A 27,368-nucleotide genomic window follows, 5' to 3' on the forward strand; every position below is an offset into this window, starting at 1 on the left:
AAGTATTGGATACCTGAAGTAAAGTATTCGTTGCAATATATACTACTAATAGAGATTCCATAGGGATGGGGCTATGATCTACCACTGTTTCTATTCAAATCCAGTTTAGATTGATGTTAGTACAACACCATAATCCCCTTCTTTTGCAGCTTGTATGACAAGTGCCACTAAAAGTTGCTTATATAGAAGATAATATTACATTACTAACATAGTACTTACATATGATATACCGTACCATACTTTCCTTTATACGTTTCACTGTAGATTATAGACATCTGCGTGTTTAGTAACAACTAGACCTAATGTCAGGGGGAAACTTTTACATTTACCTATGTGCAGCAGGAGAATTTTATATATTTCCCCACTGATAACCTTGCAAATATATCCATAAAAGGGGAGTAGATCGCTTGCTCAGATCAATTTATCCCCAGATCATCTTTCTTTTTTCACCAAAGTATCTGTTTGCTAGACTAGTACATACAACATTTACTGTAACAAAGACAAAAAAGCAACTTTCTCACTCAGTGCTTGTAGGAAACCTATTGTTCAGTGTGACTTCATAGCATAAGCTAAATCCCTATTCCCTGATTTTTCAACTGATCAGAAACACTTCCAACTTGTTTGAATTAAGTTTCAATTTGTCCATCAACATCCAGTTTGTTACTAATAAAAGACACCGGATTGGGACAGATATAGCTTCCTTAGATTGTGGTGGAAAGGAATAGTAGAGTTGGATATCATCTGCATACTGATCACACCCATTTCCCTAATATGCTTCAGTATATTTTTCTTGTGTTCTTTTGCATAAAGACAATTTCAGTTTGAGAAAAGATTGTGTCATTTTCCCTCTTTTATGTTAAATAACTGCAATTTTTGCTCATTTTCAAAGTATCAAGGGACATCTGACATGTCGTATAATTCTGAGCCTCTTTTCATTATGATTGCTGTTTAGATAATTGTGTGAGCTTTTCTCACCATGTGGAAAATGATTAAGTTTGTTTGCATATCTAGCCAGCAAAAATTGTATTGGGCAAACATGGAAAAGACAGATAATTTGATGCCAAGGCTGCGAGCACTATCATTTACAAGTCTCTTTCTCTACATTGTTTCACACAGTGTTGAATAAGTGATTCAATTTTGAGACGATTTAAATGCTTAGAGATAAAAAAATGTTACATATCTCATAGTTTGAAACTGGTGTTGTATTTTACATTTATATATAGTATTAGCTACAACACCTATACCAGAAGTGTACCTAGCTAAAATGGTATAGTCCACACAGTCTGCACTTCAGGAATTGCTTTGTATTGTTTATATATAACATTTTAAATATTATATTTTATGTGTGCAAAAATCATTTGACACAAGGAAATATCCGAAATGAGGTATTCTCTGAGCCACACAGCTGAAGCGAACATTTCTAATAAGCTCGATAATTAATGGACTCCAGCCCCGGCCATCTCAGGTGGATATAATGAGACCTCAGGGGCAAGCCCTTCAGTTCCAGAGCTGGAAAGTAGCAGCACTGGACAAGGCATGACAATGTGGGGAGGATGCATGGGTTGTGTGTGTTTCCCAGACAACCACTCAAAGAAAGGCAGTTACAGATATGCAACCTTTCCTTTTTCAGCATGGTATCTGTGAAATGCACACTTGTGGTAGACTAGCAAGCTTCCTTCTCTGAGGAGGAGGTCATTTCAATGAAGAAAAAAGATCCGCTCTAGCAACTGCTGCATCTCTCTTGGTGAATATCCTAGATGCAGAAGAAATGCCAAAAGACAATACCCAAAAGCAAAAGGCCTGGCCTTCTATCATGAAGGAAAGGAAGCGATGTCAACAAGAATGGATCACCATGTGAAAGTAGGCGTCCTTTAAATAAATAGTGACAAACCATGCCCTTTTGTGTAGTAACACAATAATGGCAATCAAAGTAACCATAACTTGCAGTAGACAACATACTTATTTACTTTCTTTAGGTCCAGAATGGGCCAAAGCCCTCCATCCTTCTTTGGGACTAAAAAGTATTTAAAAAAAGAAGGCAGAAGACCAAGCAGATTGAAATATTGGTGTCACAGCATCCTTCTGCAGAAGGGTGAGACCCTCCTGCAAAAGGACATCAGATGGAGGTGTAGACCGAAAAACGCCTACTGGAAGCTGGGAGGCAAACTCAATGTGTAGCCATATTCTACCAAATCTAACCCATTTATTGGTAGTGATTTGTTGTCATGCTTGGAGAAAATCTGCCAAGCATGCCCCAAAGGGGCAAGAATCAGGAAGGTGTGAGGGGATCCCAATACCAACACTATGCTGGGTAGCATCCAATAGTGCAACAGTGGTGGGCCATGAAGTCTTAAGGGAGGCAAGGGCATCAATAGTGCTAAAAGTGTCACCTGGGGAGTCCTGGTTTCATATCCTACCCTGTTGGTGTCCCCTCAAAGAAGGGTTGCACCTGGATGTATCAGCCGGTCTAGAAGTTTGGGCAGATGAAAATCTGTAGGGTGGAGGACACAAAGATTTGTGGAAAGTATTCTGGGAAGTTGAGAAACAAGTCCTATAAGAGGCAGAGCAGGAATGAGGAGGGAACCCATATTTCCATGTTGACTGCCTCAACTCATTTAGCTTTTGAGATGAGTGTCAGTGTCTGGATGAAAGATACCCGAAATGTCCATAGGCAGATCCATCGCAATCAACTTGCTCTCCTCCGAGAGCAATGATGCACGCAGTCACACATGTCTGCAGATTGCTGTGGCAGAGGCAAAGAGTTTGCTGGTGGTATCAGCTGAGTGTTTGGCCATGTACTTTTGCAGCTGTTGAAAAGTAAGTACCTCTTGATGAAAAACAGCTGCCAACTGGCATTGTTGTTCAAGGAGACAATCAATAGAAAACACCATTTTGCCCCACAAAACACTTTGGTAGGCCACCATGTAAGTCTAGAAGTGGGACATATGAACGACCAATGTAGTGGAGAGATTAAACTTCCTAGCAAGAGTGTCCATTTTCCTGCTCTTCTTATCTGAAAGAGTTGGCTGAAGCCTCTTGGAGTGATGTGATGAGGGGACGTCAACCACAATTGAGTTGGATTTTAGAGGTCTGGCCAACCATTGGTGCCCAGGAAGTGTCTACCTTCTATAGGCTGTCAAAGTGTTTAGCCATTGCTGACTCTGTAGATGGAGTGAGATCAGTAGCTCTAGCAAGCTGCAACAGACACGGTAATGCAGTAACCATGGCTGATGGCAGTGGTTGCTGCTGGTCAGCTGAAAACATAGGGTCCTCCACTGACTATGGAGCGGCCATTGCTGGAAGCGTTAATGCAGGATATGGGCAAATAATTTAAGCCGAGAATTTAGCAGAGGATTCTGGCACAGGAGACAGAAGTGCTGGCAAAGACTGAGCGTGAAAATATTCTTCCTCAGAAAGAAAAGAGTTAAATTCAGTTTGTTGATAAGAAGTATCATAAGAGAGGCTCCTGCCTGAGAAGGAGAATAGGCTGATATGGAAAGACTTTCACCTGAAGACAAAGGAGGAGGCAATTTCTGCCCCTGTTGGGGAGGGGGCCCAAAAAAAGTACCATCCCACCTTAGAGGCTGTGTTACAGGCTGCTAAGTGATAGGTAGGTGGGCATAAGAATGCTTCCTTGGTGGCTCAGATAGAGGAGCAGCTCTGAGTTGGTTTATTTATTTATTTACAACATTTATACCCCACCCTTCTCACCCGAGGGGACTCAGGGCGGCTTACAAAAACTGGCAAAATTTAATGCCCAAAATGCTATCATAAAAACAAAACAATATAAACAGATCCATTAATATGAGTTGCAACAGCAGAAGGGCCCAAGTGCTGCTCACCTGTTTGAAGCTTCAAGGCATGGGAAATCTGTAGTCCTTAAACGCTGCCTCTGTTCTTGGGAGCAAAGAAAAAAAGCAAATTATTGGCTGGAGCTTGCGGAAGATGCACCTGCCCCTCCCTGGGGAGGCTGCAGTTCACTCCATTGCCAGTGGATCCTCCGGCAAAAGTACCAGCAGTGCCTGTGGCAGAGCGCTGGACTGCGGCAATGCCAAAGGAAGAGTTCCGAACTTCTGTTTTCATGGCAAAAAAGGAACTGAAGGGCCAGCCCCTGGAGCCTCATTATATCCACCTTAGATGGGCGGGGCTGGAGCCCATTAATTATAGAGCTTATTAGAAGAGTCTGCTTCAGCTGAGTGGCACAGAGAATAGCCCAGGTGTGTATTTTAGACACCACACTGAAGAATAATGATTGCACATAAACTTTTTTACTTGGGGGCTATCTAGACTTATATTACTTTTTTCTGTCTGTGTTTTTTGCTATGTGTGGTTTTAAAATATTGACTTCAGGCTACTTAAATGTCATATCACTACAAACAAGAACAATACTCAATTATATGCTGCTAATGCTTGATTTGACATCTTCATATGCTGCATCAAGGGGTCAATGGTTTCAGTGTCAGATCTATGGTGAAATCTATTTAGTTCAATTTATCCCACCCACCTCCAGATCTTGTATGTGTATGTATGAACCCCATGGATATCCCACATCTGTTAATACTTTTGTTTTATGCATGGATGATTTCTTTTCTCTATCCCCTCCCCCCTTCCTTTGACAATTGAAGGATTTATACTTGCCTCTGAAACAAAATGAATCATATCAGTGGTGTGCACTTACATGTGTAAAATTAAGGATTTAACCATTATATTCAATCAGAGGCAGTTCAACCTACAGGCCAACTAGGCAGTTGTCTGCGGTGCCATCTTGTTGGGGGCGACATCGAGGCAACTCCTGTCTCCTGCGGCCTGCCCTGGCAAGGTATTGAACTGCTTTTTCTGTTGATTTGTTGTAAAACATGATGTTTTAGTGCTTAATTTGTAAAATCTTAATGTAACTTGATGTTTAATAGGCTTTTCCTTAATCCCTCCTTATTATCAAACATTTTCGCTTATCCAACACTTTTATTTTTCAGTGATTGGTTTGGGGGGGAGGGGGGCAAAATTCTGTTCGCCTACACTTGAAAAATACCTAGGGCCGGCTCTGTGTTCAGTGCATTCAGATACAGTTGTTTTTAGTCAATTGTCATGTTTTGTTTTTGTTTTTAATTCTTATAGCGTTTTATAGTGTTTTCAGTGTTTTATTGTACAATGTTTTATGCTGATTTTATATTGGAAACCGCCCTGAGTCCCTTTTGGGAGTTTATACAAATAAACTTTTACTTACCTACTTACTTACTTTTTGGCAGACATGCACTCTACCCCTAAATCTAACATGTTACCCTAAATTATATAAATCTCATTGATTCAATAGGTCTGCACTAAAGGGAACTAGTTATTACATTTGTGTATTGGTCATCCGTTCAAAAGATGGCAGATCTGGGCAATTTGAACAAATGATGATGTTTTAGAAATATGTCTGCAGGTAAATTAATGCATAAATGTATTTCCTACTCTTTATTAAATACAGAGAAGAAATAAAAAACATAATTTCATATTTTGAAAATGTTTGTTATTGTATTGGAGAATGAGGTGAGCTAGGATTTACATTTCTATTCTAGACTTCTGCCAGAAGAATTGTGAAGGGTTGGGAAATTGGAAGATCAACCAACTCGTTGATTCATTAATGCAATATTGATTCACAATGCACCACTGCTGCTTTTTGGCTGCTGGCATGCACAATTTGTACGGGGCTAGCCTTATCATTGTTTGTTAATAACCCAAAAACATAAGATCCTGTTCTTGGCATAAACAGTACACTAGCTGAATAACAAAATAATAATTATATAAGTGTCCAACTGTAAGCTATAAGAAACTGTTATTATATCAGATGCACTAATTGTGAACTTTATATTTTTCTTTCATATGGTTCTGCATTCTCTCCCTCGTCTCAACAACAACATCAACAATAACAACAATAACTTTATTCTTATATCCCCTCGAATAGCCGAGCTAAACCGACTCCTTAGTTCAACGAGGAACTGGCAGCGAAGCGAAAGATCAGGGAGCTAGAGTGCATGTGGCATTTAAAGCATAGCAAGTCAGACTGAACACATCTGTGTGCCTACCTAAGGGCATATGCCATGGGAATAGACGCTGCAAATAATTTTTTCTTTGTGGTCAATATTGAGTCTGCAACAAACAGTCCAGCGGAGCTGTTTTGAGTAGTCAGAGAGTTGTTAAATCGCATCTTCCAACTTGGCTGACTGACAACTTGGCAGTTTGCTGTGAAGCATTTGTTCAGTTCTTTGTGGACAAAGTCGCTCTGATCTGCTCCGGCTTGGACACCATGTTAACAGCAGTCTCTGGGGATGTAACATGAGCACCTGCTTGTCCAGTTTTGATGAGTTCATTTCAATTGGTGCAGCTTGAGGATGTGGAAAAGTTGCTTGGAGAGGTGAGGGCAGCCACATGCATTCTAGACCCCTGCCCATCTGGGCTGATAAAGGAAACCAGAGAGGGTTTGGCAGCAGCTAGGTTGCTCACTGAAGTAGTGTACAGAGAGCATACAACCCCCTGTTGCGCCAGCTCCACTGTCTGCCAGTTTGCTACCGAACACAATTCAAAGTGCTGGCTTTAGCCAAAACAGTCCCAGTCCAGCTTACCTGTCTGAATGTATCTCCTCCTATGAACTACCTAGGAGATTAGGATCATTAGGGGAGGCCCAGCTCTCAGTCCCATCACCTTCACAGGAGCATCTGGTAGGAACAAGAGAAGACATTTTCAGTGTGCGCCCCTCAGCTGTGGAACTCCCTCCCCAGTGATATTAAAGCAGCTCCCTCCCTCCTTGCCTTCAGAAGGCAACCTGGCTCTGAGGTCAAGCCTTTGGAATTTAACTAGAGTGCAATAATAACTACAAAATATGTGCAATGATTCTTGGAATGCACATTATGATTATGGATGGTGTGATTTTAACAGTGATTATGTTTATATATTTTAATGTGCTTTTTAACTCTATTTTTTAAATTGTAACTTAACTTAACTTCAATTGTCTGTTATTTAAACACATCAAATAGTTGCCATATGTGAAGCTGTCGTGAGTCCCCTTTAGGGTAGAAAAAGGCAGGATATAAACAAAGTAATAAACAAACAAACAAACATATATATCACACCTCCATCTCCCTGAAGGAACTCGGGGTGGCTTACATGGGGACCAAGCCCAATGTAAACAAGGTTACAAATAACACAGTTAAAAACATATAAAAATATATTAATACAGTAAAACCAATGAAATATAAAACATTGTAAAAGATCACCCATACACTGAAAACTTATGAAATTAATATGCAGGTCCAAGTCAGATATAATTTTCTCAGTCTCTTAAGTTAAAGTAGCAGTATAACTCCTTGGCTCAGTTGTGCTTTTCTTCGCTACAATAAAGAAGAATTGCAGCAAGCAGCCCTTCAGCACTGCCTGTTCCAGAAAGTGCTCTGGAAGTAATTTCTCTTCTGAGGCTTATGACTAACAACTTAAACATGGTAACAATCACAAGTGTATATTTCTGTTTTACAGTTTTATAAGGAAACTAAATCTGTTCTCCCTAACTTATGCAAAATGAAATTCATGGTTATGAGCCAAGCATAAAAGCAAAGCAGGGAGCAATAAACCTGGGTGAGAACCAGGGGATTCTGAAATTATGTATAATATCTGAAGCTTAAAACCTGCTCATCAGACTACTTTAGAATCCCATGTGGCACATGGAAGCTTTGTCTCCAGCTATTTCTAAACTCTAATACACGTAAAATGTTGTTTTGTGTACACTCCATCCGTAACACATCTTAAGACACACTGTTATTGGTTTACAGCAATGGCCTTTAGGCTGTGCCAATATGCCTTGCTTTGAATCAAACCACAAATGATTTCTAATAGGTGGATAGACACACCCATTATGAACCGCACAAAAACTCTATGATCTGTTCCAAATAACAGAGCTTTAACAGAACACTCTTGATTCACACATATACAACTAATTCCAGTGCCATGCAGTGACTAAACCAAATAATGACACTATTCAGATATTATGTTTACCCAGAGGTAGTTCGGAAAACACAAAAGAATGATTGGGATCACTTGATGGTACAATGGGATGGTTTTGCAACAGTAGTCCACTGATTCATATCAGCTGATATCCCCAGTCTCATTACTGGAAGCCAGGATGTTTCCCAACACACGTAAGAGGAATTATAAATGGGAAAAAACTTGTCAATGAGAAGGAGTTTTGGTTCACAGAAATGAAATAGATATCCCATCAATGAGACATGGGAGGCTTCAGGATTGTATACATTAGCCAGCTTTAGCCCATTTTCTGTCCCAATGATTAAGCAAGGAAGTTTTATTTTACAGATCTGGAGTTTTAGCACCACTTAAAGATTAATTTCATTTGATAAAGTTTATACAATTTCATAAAGGCAGATTTCATAAACAAGGAGAGATTTAGTTGGCTGGACTTTTCCGGAGTTACAGAGGAGCGATCTGCTGCAAGAGCTCTACTGGCTACCTCTCATGTCCCATGAAGACCCTCACGTTTTGCCCCTAGGTAAGCCCTTTTAGATTGGAAGGATTAATATTTTATGTACAGTTTCTGGGGGTCAGCCTAGGCAGCCTCTTTGCATTTGAAACTTCTGCCACCCTGCCCCTTTAAGAATCCCCTCAGGGGTAGAGCCTCAGGCAAGGAACTTCTGGTTCTTGGAGAAGTCAGCCTTTGGAGGGTGAAGAGAGAGGAGGGCCGGAGGGTCTACAAAATAGCACATCCAGTCAGAGCTGTATGAACTGTATTCAAGTCCAGTCAAAGCTGTAGGAGCTGTATTCAAGTCTAGTCAGAGCTGTAATCAAGTCCAGTCAGAGTTAAACATTGAGTCCATCTTACAGACAGTTAAACACCATACAAGAAAGAGACAATAAGTATAAATAAAGTTTCAAGAGCCAGAACTGCATCTATCTGTCAAAGACTTTACCTATCCTCATAAAGACTTGGGAGGGGAGAAAATCTAAAATTCTTGTCAGTTAATAAATTCTTGTTTGATTCAACTATGTAGTCTCCAATCTGTTCCCTGCGCAGCCATTTCATCTTCTAAATAGTTAAGATAGTGTGGGGGCAGAACACTACCATTTTGTTTCTGGGCACAATTAACAGCCTCGGATTATGATCTGTAAGGCCCTATACGGCTCAGTTCCAGGCTATTTGGCTCATCACGTCTCCTTGTACAAACCTGCCCAGGCCCTGAGATCTTCAAGAGATGCCCTTCTCTTGGTCCCACCTCTATCGTAAGCTCATTTGGTGGGAACGAGAGAGAGAGAGCCTTCTTGGTGGCTGCCTCTCAACTCTTAACTCTTTGCCCAGGGAAGTCACAATGTCCTCCTCCCTGTTGTCCTTCCATCGGCAGGCTGAAATCTTTAAAAGAAAATAAATAAATTCATTTTCAATTCATCTCTATCAGTTCATGTCTTATTATGAGGGGGAGTCCATTTCTTGATAACAATACAAATAAGCTCATAGAGTCTCAATAGATTCCTAGGTTGTAGACCCAGCCATAGGTTGTGAGAATCTCTATTTAAACTATGAAATACTGAACATGTATGCAAAAATGAAAGCAGTTTTCCTGAGATGCTACCTCTCTAGCTACAGTGTATGTTCACTCATCCACCTGTAAACCAGCTGGAAACCAAACCAAACCAAACCATTGCATGGTGCAGATTTGTGGGGGTTGCTATATGACTAACATTCACTTCATTTCACTTCACTTCACTTTATTTCTTAATTAGTCGCTCTCCACCAGAGTGCTCCGAGTGACTTACAATTTAAAGTATCATTCCACAATATAAAAACGTTCAACATAAAAACATTCAACAGTGACTATTTGGAAAATTAGATCTGATTTACTTAAATGCACAACCAAACAGCCAAGTCTTGAGCGCTTTTACAAAAGGTCACAACTCTGAGATTGCTCTAACATATGGAGGCAATGAGTTCCACAGAACTGGAGCATAGGTCGAAAAGGCTCTAGCCTTGTAGCTTCCAGGTGTACCTTCCTAGGGCCCGGTACGTATAGGGGGTTTTCCTGGGAGGATCGAGGTGACCACTGATGGAAAAAAAAGGAATGAGGTGGTTCCTAAGATATAATGGTCCTTGGCCATTTCGAGCTTTAAATGTCAGGATCAGTATCTTGTAAGAGATCCGATGTTCTATTGGTAGCCAATGCAGTTGTTTCAGAATCGGTGTAATATGGGATCTTATAGATGATCCCACTAGCAGCCTGGCTGCCGCATTTTGGACTATTTGGATCTTCTAGGTTTTTGTCTTCGGAAGGCCGGCATATAAGGCGTTATCACAGACCTAGCAACATATGATGAGCAGCTCAGAAAAGAAGTCCCCACATGGCTTCAAAAAATACAAAATGAGTCACTGCAAAGTTTTGTGCACATTTCCCTTTTAGTATCCTATTCCCATTGCATAGCACATGCCTCATTCCCCATCTCACTTTCCCCAAATGAAAATCTATTTGATTTTCAAGCACACATTCTCCTGCCCCTCATACCAAGCACACACTAAACAAAATCTGCAGTAGCTCTGTATCATAAATCATTGCCTTATTCAAGAAAGTGCCCTAGGTCTAGTATGATTCATCTTTTTCAAGTTTTTTTTTTAAGTAGCAATTCTCTCAAAAACATTTAGTTAATCTTCATTCAAATCTCTGTTCAAAATATTAATGGATAAAGGGTACTCAACTTTGCTGACACTTAGAAAAGTCAAGGTAAAGCTAGTCATTCTAGGCAGTTTCCCTGACCAATTGCTATTAGAATAAGATCTGAAGGGAGCTATTCAGTCTCACTGCAGCTTCACATGTCTTTTCCAAGCAGGGCAAAAGGAAGAAAAATGAAAGGGAAATAGAGTGTTATATGAGCAATACCTAGGGCATAGTTAATAGCACCAAATCATTCCTGAGTCAAGAGAATTTGGGGCTTAGCGGGGAAGAAAGAGAATTAATGTCTGATTTCATCTATCCATGAATCTTCTGAAACACCTCCAGTCATCAAAGTTCACATTTACATCTTGAACTTTGTGTCTTTGACTCCATTCAGCATATAGGTACCATGGGGCTTCATTTAGCATTATTTTAAGCTTTTCAGTTTCAAGGATTCTAAATAGTGATGTCAAATGTCTTGCATTATGTGGAAATGATTTGAGTATGGAGCTTTGGGAACTAGTAAAGGCTGCATCTAATAAGAGAAGAGTTTGTCTAGACCCCAAATTCAGTAGAATTCTCATGTAGTTCAGCACATGAGAAGATGAGAGAGTTGGGAGTAACATGAATAACTGTGCTGTAATAAAGAGATAGTAATGAATGATAATTTTATTGTAAAGTTTTTGTTTGGTTTTGTAGTTTAAAAATAAGAATTTTAAAAATCTCCAAATTTCAAATGAAAAATATCTATTTCCAATGGTATAGGTGTGTCATTCCTGATGAATGTCTTGAAAACTAACAAGTTTTACTTGGTTTAAGATTCAATGGCTCTCCAGTACTTCATCAGAGACATGATATTTGCCCTCAATTATTTATTTATATGGCCTACTATCCTGTTGGTTGAATTCTATATAGTAGAGTTACTGGAATTAATGCCCGTGGGCACATTTACACTGACTACTTAATGTGAAAGGGCCCCGAATCAGCTCTGTGGCAGCCAGATGACATCACACAGAGATGATCTGGGGTAACATGGGACAATGCTTGATCCATTCACCTACAATCTTGATCCACATCAACCAAAGTTGAAGGATTCTCCAAATTCTGGACTCTGAATCCAGAGTATCCTTTGACTTTGGGGTCATGTTGAATTATTGGAGCCAATCCAACAATCCGACATTGTTGAATTGTTTCCAAAGCAGATTTGGCTGCAATTGTTTACACTGCCATCTTGTGTCTCCTAAGCTCAAGTAGCCCAGGGGCCTGGGATGACACTAGCTGTGCCCTACTGTTCTCAATGCCATGGTGGTGATCTCTGGGCATGATATGGGTCCTGCCAGCTGACCACTAACTGCAGTGATATTGACCAGGGTGATGTGGCAATCAATGAAGGGAGGGATTATTCCTCCTCTTCCACTCCCCTGTTTCCAATGTCACTGCAGGAAACAGCCAGACATCAGAACCCATGTCATGCTCAGAGACTATCACAAAACAGAGAATGGGAGAGAATGGTAAATGTGGCTGTCCCAGCAGCTAGGGGGTGATGGCTGTGAGAACTTTCTCAGAGCCAGGTTTATTCCTGAAATTATTTACCAGTTGTGGAGTCTGTTTGGATTTAGGCCAAGGAGTTGGTTAATGTCTTCTTCTTCCTAATGTTTGTCCCATGAATTCGAAGGGTCCACTTGTTTGCTTCTTGTTCTCCACTTGTTCCTATCAGTTGTGAGTCTTGGTTTAGCCATATCACATTTCAAATGGTTGAGCCAGCACATTTTAGGTCTACTGTGTGGCACTTGCAACTTCCATATTCAGTGAGGTTTTAGCCACAGAACCCTCATCACTTCACTGCACATGTCCAAATCATCTCAGGTGGGATTCCTTCATTTTCTCGGTGATTGGAGCAACTCTGAAGATGGAGCACACTGTATCATTTGGAATCATGTTCTTCAGGGTAACACCCATTGACCACCTGAGCATCTGCATTTTCCATAGTGTGCAGTTTTCTTGACAGTCATAGTGGTTGGCCAGTACTCAGTGGCGTACAGAGCAACCAGTTTCAACACTGTCCTGCAGATTTTTGATTTTAGGAAGATTGGGATTTTCTTATCACACATTATACATGTTGTTGCGCTCCACTTCATCCATGTGACATTTACATGTCCATGAGCATCCGACAATATGTCGCCAGTGGGGGTGATCATTGAGCTGAGCTGATCGTTGAGCTACCGTTGGTGCACATTCCATGTATTCAGTTTTTGAGATGTTGAGCCATAGTCCGAAAGGAGTTGATTAATTCATCTAATCATTTCAGAAGTGATAATGGACACAGTGCAGGTTATTAATTCCTTGACCTCCAGGTTCCCCATGAATCATGAACTTGGTTAGAGCCTTTTCAATGAAATTCTTTCATTAAAATATTTGTGTCACAGATAAGAGAAGTAATGAAAAGGTGGGTTTGGAATTTGAAAAAAAATTAGAACAGAGTAGCTTTAGGTTCTTCGGCCAACCTTTATTTCATATATTTTATGATTCCCTGCACATCTGAGGGGTAGAGATTTAGTTTCACAGATCATTTGGGCTAAGTAGTTATGTTGGTTTTTACCTCCAGGGCTCAGGAATATGAAGAAAACATAAGTGATTTCCAAATTTTCGAGGTCTCTGTCTTTCAGGCTCTGCATAATTTCCAGGCCATACAGAATAGATGGCCAGGAATAATAGTGATGTGCTTGGTTACTTTGCCTTGCTGCAGGAAATGTGGGAGACTAAACAGACACTTATCCCTTTCTGTAACAGGTATAATAAAATCTTTTAGACTTTTTGTCATTCTTTTCCTACCAAAGAATCTGTTTTACTTAGAATTTAAAGCAACTTTGAAGAACACTGCAATTTAGAATGCCACCTGGAAAATATTCTATAAGTCAGTTTACAACCAAAATTAGCCATCCTGTATCATCCGTGTGTTCCCAGCTTGGATCCTCTTAATCCATGCAAATATGCCAGATAGAATATGCCTGATAACCACAATCTGAAAGCTAAAACAATAACCACTCAACTCTGTAGAACATTTCTCTTAAACACAGGCATCAGTTTTAAAGCCGTTTTTCCTGCAATTCTTTACTGCTAGCTGTATCTTTTATACTGAGGTAAAATGAAAATATATGTACATATTACATTCCACTACATAGTAGGATTGTTTTCCCACAGAGTTTCATAAAAACCTTCACACAGAAGTACCACACGATTAGCACATATCTCAGCATTGTGAGAAGAACAGTAGATCTTACAAAGTTGGAAAACCACTTTTGAGACACAAATTTTGCACAAGGCTTTCCCCTCTTGCTTAGCTATTTGATAGGAAAACTTTCTCACTTCTTTCTCTCTCACTCACAATCAGTTAGGGGGCTGATTAATTTCCTCATGTGCTTAAATCCTAAAATCTGGTTGAGTTAATGATTAAAATAACCCCTGAAGTATTTATATTCTGCATTTCCTTGAGATAATTTTTATAACCTATGTGGTAAGTTAGCTGAAATATAGTGTCCAGTAAGACTTATGGCTGAATGGAGATTTGAAACTGCTTTTTAATATAACACTCGAACCACAACAACACAATACATCAGAACCACAAGAACACTGTGGCCACTTTCCAAAGTTACTGAACAACTTAAACATCATGGCAGATGTATTTTCACTCAATATTTTATGCATTATGTTATCCAGTGTTAACAGAATGATGCCATTGATTCATAGTTATTAATGAAAGACTACCTATATTTGGAAGACCAAAGCATTTCATTATTACATTGTATTGTTCTGGGCACGGCCCAATGTAAGCCGCCCCAAGTCCCCGTTGGGGAGATGGTGGCGGGGTATAAATAAATTATTATTATTATTATTATTATTATTATTATTATTATTATTATTATTATTATTTCAGCAAAAGGTTTCCAGTCCTAATAAAATGAAGTTGTACTATGACAATGAAAGCCACTAAAATTAACAGGGGTGACAAGGAATATTTTTTCTTTTGAGTGGCATGTTTTGAGTGAGAATTTTTTCTGCTTTTCCCTGGTAAACTGTAAAAATATCTTGCTTTGCCATCAGTTCAGTGACTTTAATAATAGTTCTGGTACTTTAATGTGACAGCACTGAACTGCATAGACTGCTTAGCATTTCTCCAAAGTCATGATGGTCTTTGTCTGTCAGGGCTTTGACTTCTAATAAACAAGTCCAGCAGATATCCAGACAACTGGTTTGCTCCTCAAATTTGTTTCAACTTGTGAAGCAGAACAAGGGTGTGATAATCAATGCCACAATGAAAGACTGTCCTAAGGATGCAGCACAGAATAGATTTGGATGTTGTTCTTGGCGTTTAAGAACCTGCTGTTTGTCTAAGCAAATCACTTTATTAATACAGAAAGTTGCCCTACATTAAATAAGAGGACAATATTGTCCTTTGTTGTTTCTTGCTTCAAGCATGCCCATTTTGTCTGGCTAGTTACAAGTATTTTAAGCAGCAAAATATGGTCTTCTTATTTTGAAGCAATGAAGAATATTATCCAAAAAATTGATGGTTCTTGAAACTTCAAGTGCAGCTGGTCCGATGCAGATTAAATGTCAAGTTGTTCAATCTCAAAATCCCCTTTGTACTTCAGAAAAAGTTCAAACCAAAGAAAATATCCTTGTATTTCATGTTACTATGGAATGCTTTTTCAACCGTAGGTGTCTTGTTGAAGGCCATGGCCCACATGTTCGAGTTCTCCTTCTTTCTTTTAAGAGCGTAGAGAATTCAGGTAGTTAGGGTACCTTGGCAGGTCAAATTTAGCCTGTGAGCTAGAGGTTCTTGTCCTTAATAAGCATTCAAGTTTCTCTACAGAACAGCTGCTGTTTTGTGCATTTCAAGTCATTTCTGACTCATGTAACTCCTAAGACAAATGTATTATAGGGTTATCACAGCAAAATGTGTTCAGGGGAAGCTTGTCATTGACTTCCTCTGTGGTTGAGAGAATGTGATTTGCCCAAAATCACTCAGTAGATTTACAGGGCTGAACAGTGATTCAAAACCTGGCCTCCAGAATCCTAATCCAACATTCAAGAGTCCTAATACTGTACTCAAACCTCTACACCACACTGACTCTCTTTGTAATAGCCCCAAAGAAAATGTAGATACATTTTCAAGTATATCCAGTGTTCTCGTGGGTCTCCTTCCTGATTTTCTAATTGGGAGAATCCTCTCACATGTTTACAAGAATCTCAAGGTTCTCAGGAAGATTGAAATTCAATGGATTAGATCAGGGGTCCCCAAACTAAGGCCCAGGGGCCGGATGCGGCCCATCGAAGCTATTTATCCGGCCCCCACGGCACAAGGGCAGAAGCGGGTTGGGCTAAATGACCCAAGGGGTCTCTTCTTCTCTTACAACCATTATTATTATTATTATTATTATTATTATTATTATTATTATTATTATTATTATTAACATTGAGGCTGGGTGGTCATCTGTCAGGGATGCTTTGCTTGTGCTTTCAGTGCAGAAAGGCAGAAGGGGATTGGACTCAATGGCCCAAGGGGTCTCTTCCAATCCTCTTTATTATTATTAACATTGAGGCTGGGTGGCCATCTGTCAGGGATGCTTTGCTTGTGCTTTCGGTGCACAGAGGCAGATGGGGGTTGAACTCAATGGCCCAAAGGGTCTCTTCCAACCCTCTTTGATATTATTGTTGTTTTGTTGTTGTTATTATTATTATTATTATTATTATTATTATTATTATTATTATTATTTAATTATTATTGCTTGGTGGCCAACTATAGTCCGGCCCTCCAACGGTCTGAAGGATTGTGAACTGGCCCCCTGTTTTAAAAGTTTGGGGACCCCTGGATTAGATGAATTATTAAATGCATTGCACACTTCTTGGAATGATTTGTCACATCATTTGATATGCCTGAACATTATCTCTTAAGTGTTACTGGAGAAACATTTCTGTTGAATGCGGCTTTGTAGAAAACATATAAAAACCCGATTGCTTAAGTTATTTTCAGCAATGAAATTCTTTCAGCTTCAGTGCTTACTTTCTCTCTGACCTTCATTTGTTCTGTTATTTGAACAGAGAACAGGAATAAGATCCTGCAGATATTAACTTCCACTTTACCCTTTCCCTGCTTTGCATAGGATTTGAACCTCCCATCACCTTCTTCTAGCTTCTGCTTTATAGGAACCATCATTAAAATGAGGAATTGTTTTTGATGGGTAAGAGAAAGAAAGACATGTCGGATCCTTCCATATTCTTTGCACAAGGAAATATAAGGGTGAACCAATATTGTGCATCACCTAGTTATGAATGTGTAACACAGTAACATTTCTATATCAATTTCAGGGTGTGTTTCCCTCTAATCCACTTTCAGATAATATCACATTTAAAAAATCATCATGCAAATAATTGCTATTGATTGCTTTTCAACCTTCTTTTGCATTAAAACAGGGACTATTGGCTGTGTTCAAGGTGACAAGAAGGGTAAGGCATGCAGTGCAGTGCATTGCTCTGTGGTTGACACCTTGCTTTTCTAGATAGCTTAGTTTTGCATGTTAGTTATGTAAAATAAGAAGTACCTCTGCAGCATACTTACTTTGGGAGTAAGCGGCAATTTCAGCAATTTTTTTCCTGTTATGAGAAAGTCTCCAAAAACAAGTTTTGAAGACAAATCACAATTCAGGACCTATTCTGTACAAAAATTTCACAATTGTACAAAAAAAAAGATTGCTTTTTATGCAAATCAATGTTAAATCAATAATGTGCAAATTTTACACAGAATAAATTATGAATTACAACATTTTCTGTGCCGAAAAAAATGTTGTTTCCTATAAGAAACAACCATGGACAATTTTTGTGTTGAATTGCACTTATCAGTTCTGGATTCTCATTGGAAGTTTTCAGCACTTGAAACATGTTTTGTGATAATTTTTAACATTATTTCATATCTTATTTCCATCACTAAAAGTCATCCCAGAGGATATAAAGTATCATCTGCCTCCTCCATCATGTCCTCAGCTGTAAGGATCACTTTGAATGACCACAATTCATAACTGAGTCTTTCCATGAAGCCACTTCACCTGCATGTTGTTTTTTTAAATGGAAAACCCCAACTTTCCTCTGTGAAGTGACTTGAGAAGCCAAGTAAAAAAGTCAAGAGAGCTACATAACAGTGTGAGCCATTCTGTAACACACTTCACATTGGAAAATATACTTGAAAACACCCATACTAGATTGTATTTTCTTGAGAAATTGATACTATGCATAAAAAGCATGAACATGCTTAGGAGACAGGTGGGAAACACAAATGAAAACCAAGAGAGAGACCAGAAAGTTGAATACCATACAATCCCTATTCCTTTCAAAGCAAATTGTTTCATTTCAAAGGGAAATGTGAATAAAAATGTCCAGTGCTGTTGAGTTGGAATTATAAGCAGAGGCAAAAATAGCTCCTTGAAATGCAATCACAAAGGGGTAGCCAGTACAACAGCTGCTATTTTAAGGCTTGAGACTTCATATTCTATTTGAAAGAAAAAAAGAACCAGCAAATATTTTGGCTGCCCTCCAAAAGAAAAATGTCATTTAAAAAAACAGAACAAAAATGCATGTGAATTAATATCCTGTTGTATTGGCTTCTGTGTCTTCTTTAGAAAAAATATCTTCTAACCTGACATAGCTCCCCTATTTTCCTAGCCCTTTCCTCCAAAGGGTTGAGCTCCCTCATGGGTTTTTGATTGGGGGGGGGGGTGTCCATCCAAAGTGTGTTTCACTCATAGAGCTTATTGTATATGCAGTTTTAATTATGATCTGGTTTTTAAAAGAATTGTATCATTTTATGTTTTTATGTATATTTGCTTCTTTTATGATTGTATAAGGCATTGAATATTTGCCTTTGTATGTGTAAACCACCACCCTGAGTCCCTCTTCAGGGAGGGAGGGTGGGTTAGAAATAAATAATAATAATAATAATAATAATTATTATTATTATTAACACCCACCAGCCTCCTAGAGGCCCCAGCAAGACCCTCCACCACATCAAGGCACCAAATGCACCAGAAAACAGCCCTGCCGCAGGAGCTACCCTTGTGGAGGCCAGGGGACTGCTATACCCACAAAGCGGGAAGTTTTATTCATGGTGAGGTGCTGCAGGGGTGATCCATGCTGCCACTGGAGAGCTCACACAGCCCCACCGGCTGTTCCAAAAGGGAGGAAACCAGCCATGGGTGCACCCACAAAGCAGGAAGCTCTGCTGGAGGGGGGGCACAACCTCTACTTGAAGATTAAAGGGACCACCGGTGACCAAGCAGCCACTTTCAGTGCACCCAAACCAAAGCTTACAGTTGATAAGAAGAGATAAAGCCAGCATTCGCTGTTCTAGTGCTACAGCCAGAGCCGGCCCTAGGTAATTTCCAAGTGTAAGCAAGAAGTATTTCTGCCACCCCCTACCCCGCCCCCAAACCAGTCACTCGCTGCTTCTCTCCTCGTCCAGCCCCCGGCCTCCTTCCTTGCTGCAAGGAAAGGGTTCAGAGCTTTGGTGAGGAGGGAAGCGGTATTTTGCTCCCCAAAGCCCCAAATTCCTTCCTTTCTGCAAGAAAGGGGTTTGGGGCTTTCGCGAGGAGAGAAGCGGCCTTTCGCTCCCCAAAGCCCAAAACTTCTTCCTTGCTGCAAGGAAGGGGTTCGGGGCTTTGGCGAGGAGGGAAGCGGTCTTTCACTCTCCAAAGCCCGAAACTCCTTCCTTGCTGTAAGGAAGGGGTTCAGGGCTTTGGCGAGGAGGGAAGCAGCGTTTCACTCCCCAAAGCCCAAAACTCCTTTCTTGCTGCAAGGAAGGAGTTTGGGGCTTTGGCGACGAGGGAAGCTTCCTCCCTCTTTTTGCAACTGGAGTCTGGGTGCCTAGATGCGCCTCAACTGCACCCCCTAGTGGATTGCACCTTCTGCAAATGTGTAGTTTGCTTACCGCTTGAGCCACCCCTGGCTACAGCAGGGAGGGGTGGATGCCTTAAATGTTGTGCTCTGCTTCCAGAACTTAATCTCCCTTCATCGGGGTGGGCAAATAGCCCTTCCCATCCAGGCATGGCCATAAGGGAAAACTGAAATTTTGCTTTAATTCTAAAGTTAGAATATCAGCCTACAAAAATAGGTTTAAGTCTGAGTGTCCTTGTTAAAATATTTCTTTTAATTAGTCAATTTAGCTGTAGCACTGGATTTACTTTGTAAATAGTAAACTAGGAATGCCTGTATGAGTTATCCCAGAATTTCCTGCCATATTTTCAAACAAATCTTTGCTGCAGTTGAGGTTGTAGCAAGAGATGTGAAGGTGATGAAGTTGTTTTCCATGCCATCAAAAACATTACTCACCTGTAATGTTTTTGAATAAGCAACTTCAAAAGACCAGGAACAGCAAAGTTTCTTTCTGATCTATTGACAAACCTAGTTACATTAAATGTGAAGTGACTATTCTTGGTAGAAGGAACATGTGTACATTTGTTCATGCAAACTGCTCCAGAATCCATCACACATCCTTGCAGCTCCTTTTTCTTCCTGTGAGAAAAGGTGCAAGTGACCAGACTATGTTCCATTGCAGATCTGCTACTCCCCAAGGTACACCAACTCCTTTAATAGAGCATGGAAGGTGAACAGCACAGCTTCCTGTCAGACTTGAGAATTATTAGATTGAGTTTTTTATAGAAATATTTTGCTGATGTTCCATTCATTCATTCTTTTCATTCGGTTCATTCATATCCACACATATTAAATCTACATTTATCAAATTTATATATCATTTTAATATGCCAATGGAACTAGTTGAAACTAGCTTATCAGGAGAAGAGTTTATCCAAACTTCCAAACTCTGGGCCCTTCCATACAGGGCCCAAAATGTGGGACCTGTCAGGGTTTTACCGGAGGCATCCAAACAGTGCCTTCGGTAAACGAGAATTAATTTGAGCAAAAGCAGGTAAACCTGTAATGGCAGCCCGGTATTTTATTTTTTTTTACAATCTTAAGGCTGGTTGGGTGGTGGTGGTGGGGGGGGGGAGTGGCTTCTGAGTATCTGGGTGTCTTCCCAGTAACTACCACATGTAAATCTAAACACCCACTGGGAAAGCTTGGTTTTCTTTGGGCAGTGTGGAGACAGATATGCAAGCCAAAGTGGGTTTTAAAAACCTGCTTTGGCATGCATTTCTGTCATGTTTGGAAGGGCCCTCTGTCTCCAAACTTCAGCTTTGAGAACAGTTCCATCACAGTTCAGATAGAAACCCAGACTATTCATATCCACCCCATTTACACTGATATAGAAGCCGTCACCCACTACTTGCTGCTGGTCCACAACTGGGCAAAAAAAAAAAAAAAGATGCAAGGAAAAAAAAGTCCTAATATTGTAGCACTGGTGACACATGGAAAACGTAGAAGCTTCTTCTTTCCACAGGTGAGGAAAGCTACAACTGCCGAAAAAAATCTTATTTTTGGTAACTTTTAAAGGAAAATATGTCCAGTCATTCATACTTGTACCATTGCACCTCTAACAGCATAACCTAGATATGTTTACTCAGAAATAAATCCTGCAAAGTTGAATAAGGTAAACTAACAAAAGAAATATGTCCAGGACTATATTCCGAGCCTCTCCTCTCTCCCTTCAGAGTGTCTCTAAAATGCTAAGTTTGTAATGGCTGGATATGGAAATGTGCAGTGTAAGAATTTGACATTGCTGCAGCCATTTCACTGACTCACAGAGCAGTTATGCTAATATGCTATTACTTTTGCATGCAAATAGTCAAATGAGCTCACAGGAGTGCAACGATTTAAACTATATATCCCTATTTCATTTTTTCCTCCCATTGTAGAATTTGCTGCTGCTGCTTTTAAATACTAGGCAAATGGCTGAGTTTTTCTCTGTTTATGGAATTCAATTTTACTTGCATGTCTTCATTTCCACTTGTCTGTCTGGTAGTAGTGATGGTTATGTGAGGATATAATTCCCTTTTCTGCAAAGCCAAAGCAATTTGCAGAAAGTGCCAGAAATGCTTTCCTAATAGGCAATGCAAGGCAGCTGCATGGCTTAAGCTGTTTAAAGGAGCACACCAAACAGCCAGTTGTGACACTTGGGAGCCCAACAGTGTGAGCTAATTGTCCCAAAGTCCTTAGGTCTAATCTTCTCTGTACTATAAACTCACTAGGTTAGAAAAATAAAAAATGAATCAAGTGTCTAATCTCAGTCAAATGTTTGGTGGAATTTCCTTGGTCTATATTTCTTGCATTGTCCACCAACTAGGTGATGCTTAATATACACTTTGAAATCTTCGAGGTGTCTGGAAATAATGGACACATCTGTATCAGAAATTGACATATCTGGAAAGTCTGCATAGAAAACATTTGTACAAAACACAGTTAAAGATGCTTTGGTCAGAAGAGGTTGATGCACAATGCACATTGAAAGAGAGGGAGAACATACATGGGGAAAACATTGAAATGAATTTACTTTCTCTTTTCAGAAATGGGTGGGGGTGATAAAACTGGACGTAGAGTAGAGGTAGAAGGTGGAAAATGAGGAAACCTGTGAATATTGCCTTCATAGCTATGCATGTTATTCAGACAAGTCATTGTTTTTCATCTGCATTAGTGGAATAATTATAACAGCCAAAGTAGGAGGAGGAGAGGAGTGTTATAAATCATTTTGCACAAAAGAACAATGCTTATCACAAATTGAAATCCAATGAAATTTGATGGAGTAGCAATAATTCACTTCTTCCCCTACATAAAACATTTGTCCAATACCTAATAATACAATTATGTGGAAAACTTGCAAAAAATAAATTACGTATTCAAATATAATAATATGCAAGCTAGAAAACAAGAAAATATGCATTTAAAAATGGCATGCAAAACACTGGGAACTGATGTGGTGTAACAGAAAGCTGTTTTATATTGAGTTAGACCCCACATGCCTCCGAATGGTTAAGTGTGGTTGTCAGAAGGTCTGCAGAAGATTAAGGTAGAATCCTGGGTATTCTCTGGGAATTTCTCACCCAAAAATGAATCACTTCAACTTTTATTAGTTTTGGAAACCAGATGAATATCTTTATTCAAAATAGTATTGTCTTTATAATCCTATAGCACCCAAAATTCCTAAGTGGTCTTCTATTCAAATACTGACCAGGCCAAGCATTGTTTATCTTCCAATTTCAGAAAAGATTAGATGAGTTCATGATGATATAAACTTGGGGTTAGAGTTCTGGGTACGATATAACCAGTTGAATGATAAATTGAGGCCCATCTACACTGCCATACAATGCAGTTTGAAACTGCATGATATGATCAGTATAGACCCTCACAATGCAATTTAACTACATTGAAATGCATCATATAAGTCTACACTAAGCATGGCTATGGCACACATAATATATAACTTTTAGAGATGACATTGTTCAAGAAGTTCTTTCTCAAAGGAGCAACTAGTAAATTAAGCATTTTTCTTGTATTAAAACATTATTTCCCATACAAAAATGCTGTTTGTTGCACATAAAATAATGTTTCCTGCACAAAACAATCACATGTGAATTTTGTACAAAATACCTTCTGAACTGCAAACTTTCTAATCAGCTCATTATTCTTCTAATCAATGTTTCTCATCTCTCAAAAATATCTTTTCAACAATGTTATTTTAAAAATATTTTCAAATATGTTTGATATCCCTTGCAACTTCTAGTTTATTTCCACCTCCCTATCTTACAAACTAATATCAGTATTCAAATTAATTTTTTAACAAATTCAGTATGCTATGTGCAACAAATATAGCTCAACTATATGAATAAAAAGTGTAGCCCTTGCTGTTTCCTGTGAGTCTGCAGTCCAATTATATCAAATATGTAAATAAGAATCAAGCCTTCAAATGTGACTGTACATCTTATAGCCTGTGCATCAGTCTATATTGAGTGGGTTTGGTCATTGAGCTAATTCAAAAGGAGCAATTAGAGTTCTAGGAAATATTTGTATTTCCTTAAGAAAGTTTTACGGGTGAACTTCTCTATTAATAAAACTTCCTAAATGTGTTAGCTACATAATGAAAAAGGAGCCCCATTTAGAAATCCTTTTCACTATGGCTGATACTAGAAAGTGTCATTTTAATGGGGACATTGTTGGGCATTCTCTTCCTAGATCTTTAGCAAAATTAAATGAGAAAAAAAACAGGTTCAAAGCAGTCTATCAACTTTTCAAGGAAACAAATGGGTTATTATTTAATAACCTTTGAGTATGACTGCTAACTTACCGGTGGATCTGAACTGATTTTCTAATTTATTTAGAAACTTCACCTGAAGCATACAATACTGAAGTTTCCCTTAGCTTTCTCATGCAATCTTAACCCCATTTTGAAAGATGAAGGATTCTAAAAACCCAAGAATGATAAAAGCCATTTCAAAAACATATGAATGAGAAAGGCATTTCAGAAATGTTTGGATTAGCTAGAGAAAAACAAAATAATAGAATACATTAAGATATCAGGCATCTGTGGAAGGAGTAGTGGTTGCTAGGATTTCCACTGCTGTCTTCAATTTTATACTTTGTTTAGAAATTCTCAGATGACTTATCAATTGCTTACACAATCTCAGAAAAAAATCACAAAGATGCAATGCCTGACACAGCACAGATAAAGATAATTATATTTGAGAAAAGAGAAGGAGACTTCTTAAGCCCTTTCTTTAAACCCAAGTTCTGTCTAAAGACAGAAGAGAAAGGATCCCAGGAAGCGAGGTTTCTTAAGTCCTTTATTAAACCCAGATCTTCTCTAAAGACAGAAGGGAAAGGATCCCAGGAAGTGAGGTTTCTAAAGCCCTTTCTTTAAACTCTAAAGACAGAAGGGAAGGGACCCTAGGAAGCGAGGTTTCTGGGATCTTTTTCAACAGCCTCTGTTCTGTTGTAGCCAGTAAAAAAATGGAGGCAGAGCCTATGCCATTACGGGTTTCCAAACAAGTCGAAGGAAAACGTCCAAAACAAATCCATGCACAAACCTAATTGCAACAGACTATCTTTCCATGTAACCATCCTCTTTTTCCCTTAAACTTTATCCAAGTGTATAATCTTTTCCAATTGGTCCAGTAATTGCAGGAGCAATGGTTATAGACATTAAATTATTTTTTTCTGTATTCAGTAAAAGCTGGATCTACAATGCCATATAATTCAGTTCCTGATCCCAGATTATCTGATTTAAACTGGATTATATGGCAGTGTAGACTCATATAATCTAGTTCAAAGCAGATAACCTGGGATGAGATACTAGATTATATGGCAGTATAGATCCAAAGTCTTCTATATCAGGTTAGACAGCATGCAGGTGCTGCATTACAACTACCATCAATTCTAGCCAGGAGAATCAGTAGTGAAGAAAGATAGGAAATTATAGTCCTGTAAAATCTGATTGATTATACATGCCTATCCTTGATCTATTCTATTTTATTTTTATTTGTTGATTTAATGTATTTATATTCCACCTTCCTCCCATTCGTGAGATTCAAGGAGGTATTCTACATGCTTACACCTGTTGAATACAAATACGTGATCTCTTTCATTCTGGCTTCCTCAAACCTAAAATTAAGATTTCCTTCCAGCAAGTACAGCCCAACATTTAACTCAATTTTGTTAAGTCTCCCTTTTTACATTGTGGTAAAAGATATAAAGCTTCAGGATGGTCAACACATCCTGGATAGAGTCTAATTTTCCAAGAAGCAAAATGTACATGGTGTAGTGAAAGTCCCATAAAATCTGTGCTCACTTTTCTCATTGCTGCACCTTCCTCATTTCCCTTCATCAGTGGTTCTCAACCTGTGGGTACCCAGTTGTTTTGGCCTTCAACTCCCAGAAATCCTAACAGCTGGTAAACTGGCTGGGATTTCTGGGAGTTGTAGGCCAAAACACCTGGGGACCCACAGGTTGAGAAACACTTCCCTACATAATTTCACCTCTAATTACTTTTTTTGGTACACATCTACACTCACCCGAATGCAGCTTGGAACCAGTTTGTGAAAAACTGGTTTCATTGAGTAAGTGATTAAATGAATAGGCCTGGAATTGGTTTGCAGCCAGGTAGTAATTATATTAACTACATAATCTGACCTCAAAGCAGTCTGTGGAGATTTCCCTCCTGATTTCTGGGAGAAATTTGGCTCAGCACTGCGGAGGCATATGAGATAAATGAAATAAAAGAAATGATAGGATTGAGGTAACCAATTACCCCTCCCAGGGGTTAATTAGTTTCCTGCTAGCCAACCATGTCCTTGGAAGTTTGCAAGTTCAGCAACTCAGCGTTTTAACACACTGAGCCACCAGAGGCTCCACAACTTCCTTTAATATACTATTTATCCTTAAAAGCACACCAGAGTGTCTGTTTTGTGGCTACCTTGAAGTCATCTTGAAGCCACAATATAATGTTAGTCTAGATTGGACCTTGGATGTAAAGTTACAACCTACAAAAAGACTTGTATATTAGCAAGCTATTAAACTTTGACTAATCCCTTGCTTTCTAAAGCAACTATGAAAAGAAAAGAAAAGAAAAGAAAAGAAAAGAAAAGAAAAGAAAAGAGAATGCCTCATCTCCTAGCATAGTTGGTACTGGTTGAAGTGTTCCTTTCTCTAGCAATCTGATCATTCCACTGGATCAAATGAAACATCAAAGTCTATTCCAGTACTTTAAAAATTAATTTGCTGTGACATTTTATAAGTAATAACTTAAAGATCCAAAGACACTCAATGATTTAAGTTCTTTTGTACCCTAGAACAAAAACGTTTTTAATTTTTTGTGTTTTGCAGATCATCATTGTAAGGAACTATTTTGTTAATATTAGATGTAGCTCTATACCATAAACCCTGTGGATCTTTTTGAAATATATGTGATTATATTAGCAAAAAGTAAGGCTATGCCATTAGAATAATGACATTCAGATTTAATTACTTGGTAAAGCTCTCCTTAATGAGCTTGAAACTAGTTGTACAATGACTGATAATACCAATTATTAGGAATAACTATTTATTTTTAAGGCTGTGATGATTAAGGTCCATAATTTGAAACAGGAGACCTAATGAGGTACTGCTTTAAGGGCTTGATATTCTAAATTCTTTCTAATTTATTGCAGTATTTTTTCCTCCACTTCAGTGGAAAGGGTTTTCAAAATCACACACTCAGCTTTTCTGTAAATCTTAAAGTCACCTTTATATACCTTTCTTCTAAATTTTAAGTAACAGACTTTGTTATACTTGTCAAGTAATTACAAGCAACCATTTCATAAACACAAGACTGTGTTTATCTCTGTGAGACACACACTGTGCAACCATCTGCTTGTTTCTTTAGCTATCTAAATGAGAGACCAAACCCTCAACATTTATATTTTACATATAAATATTTGATGGCACATGTTGTTTGTTGTCAATATGGTGTTCACTGGAATAGGTCAAAAACATTATTTGAAAATGAACTGCAGAGACTTAAAATAAAATGCCCCATGTACTCCATTTATTTGTGTGTTTTGTCTACCATACTCATCACTAAAGATTTAACTGACTGAAAGAGGACAGCTGGATCATTGCACTGACCCCTTGGGAGCCATCTGGAGGTTTTTCTGGGCCCTACTTCCCCATGCAACTCTTTCAGCCAACACAAGAGTTCAGACAAATGTTCTTCTC

At 38.9% G+C, this 27,368-nt stretch overlaps 1 long non-coding RNA gene across 1 annotated transcript; it reads right to left on the reverse strand.

The window, feature by feature from the left end:
* Window positions 1-5,441: 5,441 nt before the first annotated feature.
* Window positions 5,442-21,684, reverse strand: LOC103279395 (uncharacterized). Its single transcript, XR_001730509.2, has 2 exons — window positions 21,614-21,684; window positions 5,442-6,695 (listed from the first exon to the last, which is right to left on the reverse strand). It is a non-coding gene; the product is annotated as an uncharacterized LOC103279395 (long non-coding RNA).
* Window positions 21,685-27,368: the final 5,684 nt, after the last annotated feature.

The sequence above is a fragment of the Anolis carolinensis genome, chromosome 4, assembly GCF_035594765.1.
Source record: "Anolis carolinensis isolate JA03-04 chromosome 4, rAnoCar3.1.pri, whole genome shotgun sequence".
NCBI classification, from domain to species: domain Eukaryota; kingdom Metazoa; phylum Chordata; class Lepidosauria; order Squamata; family Dactyloidae; genus Anolis; species Anolis carolinensis.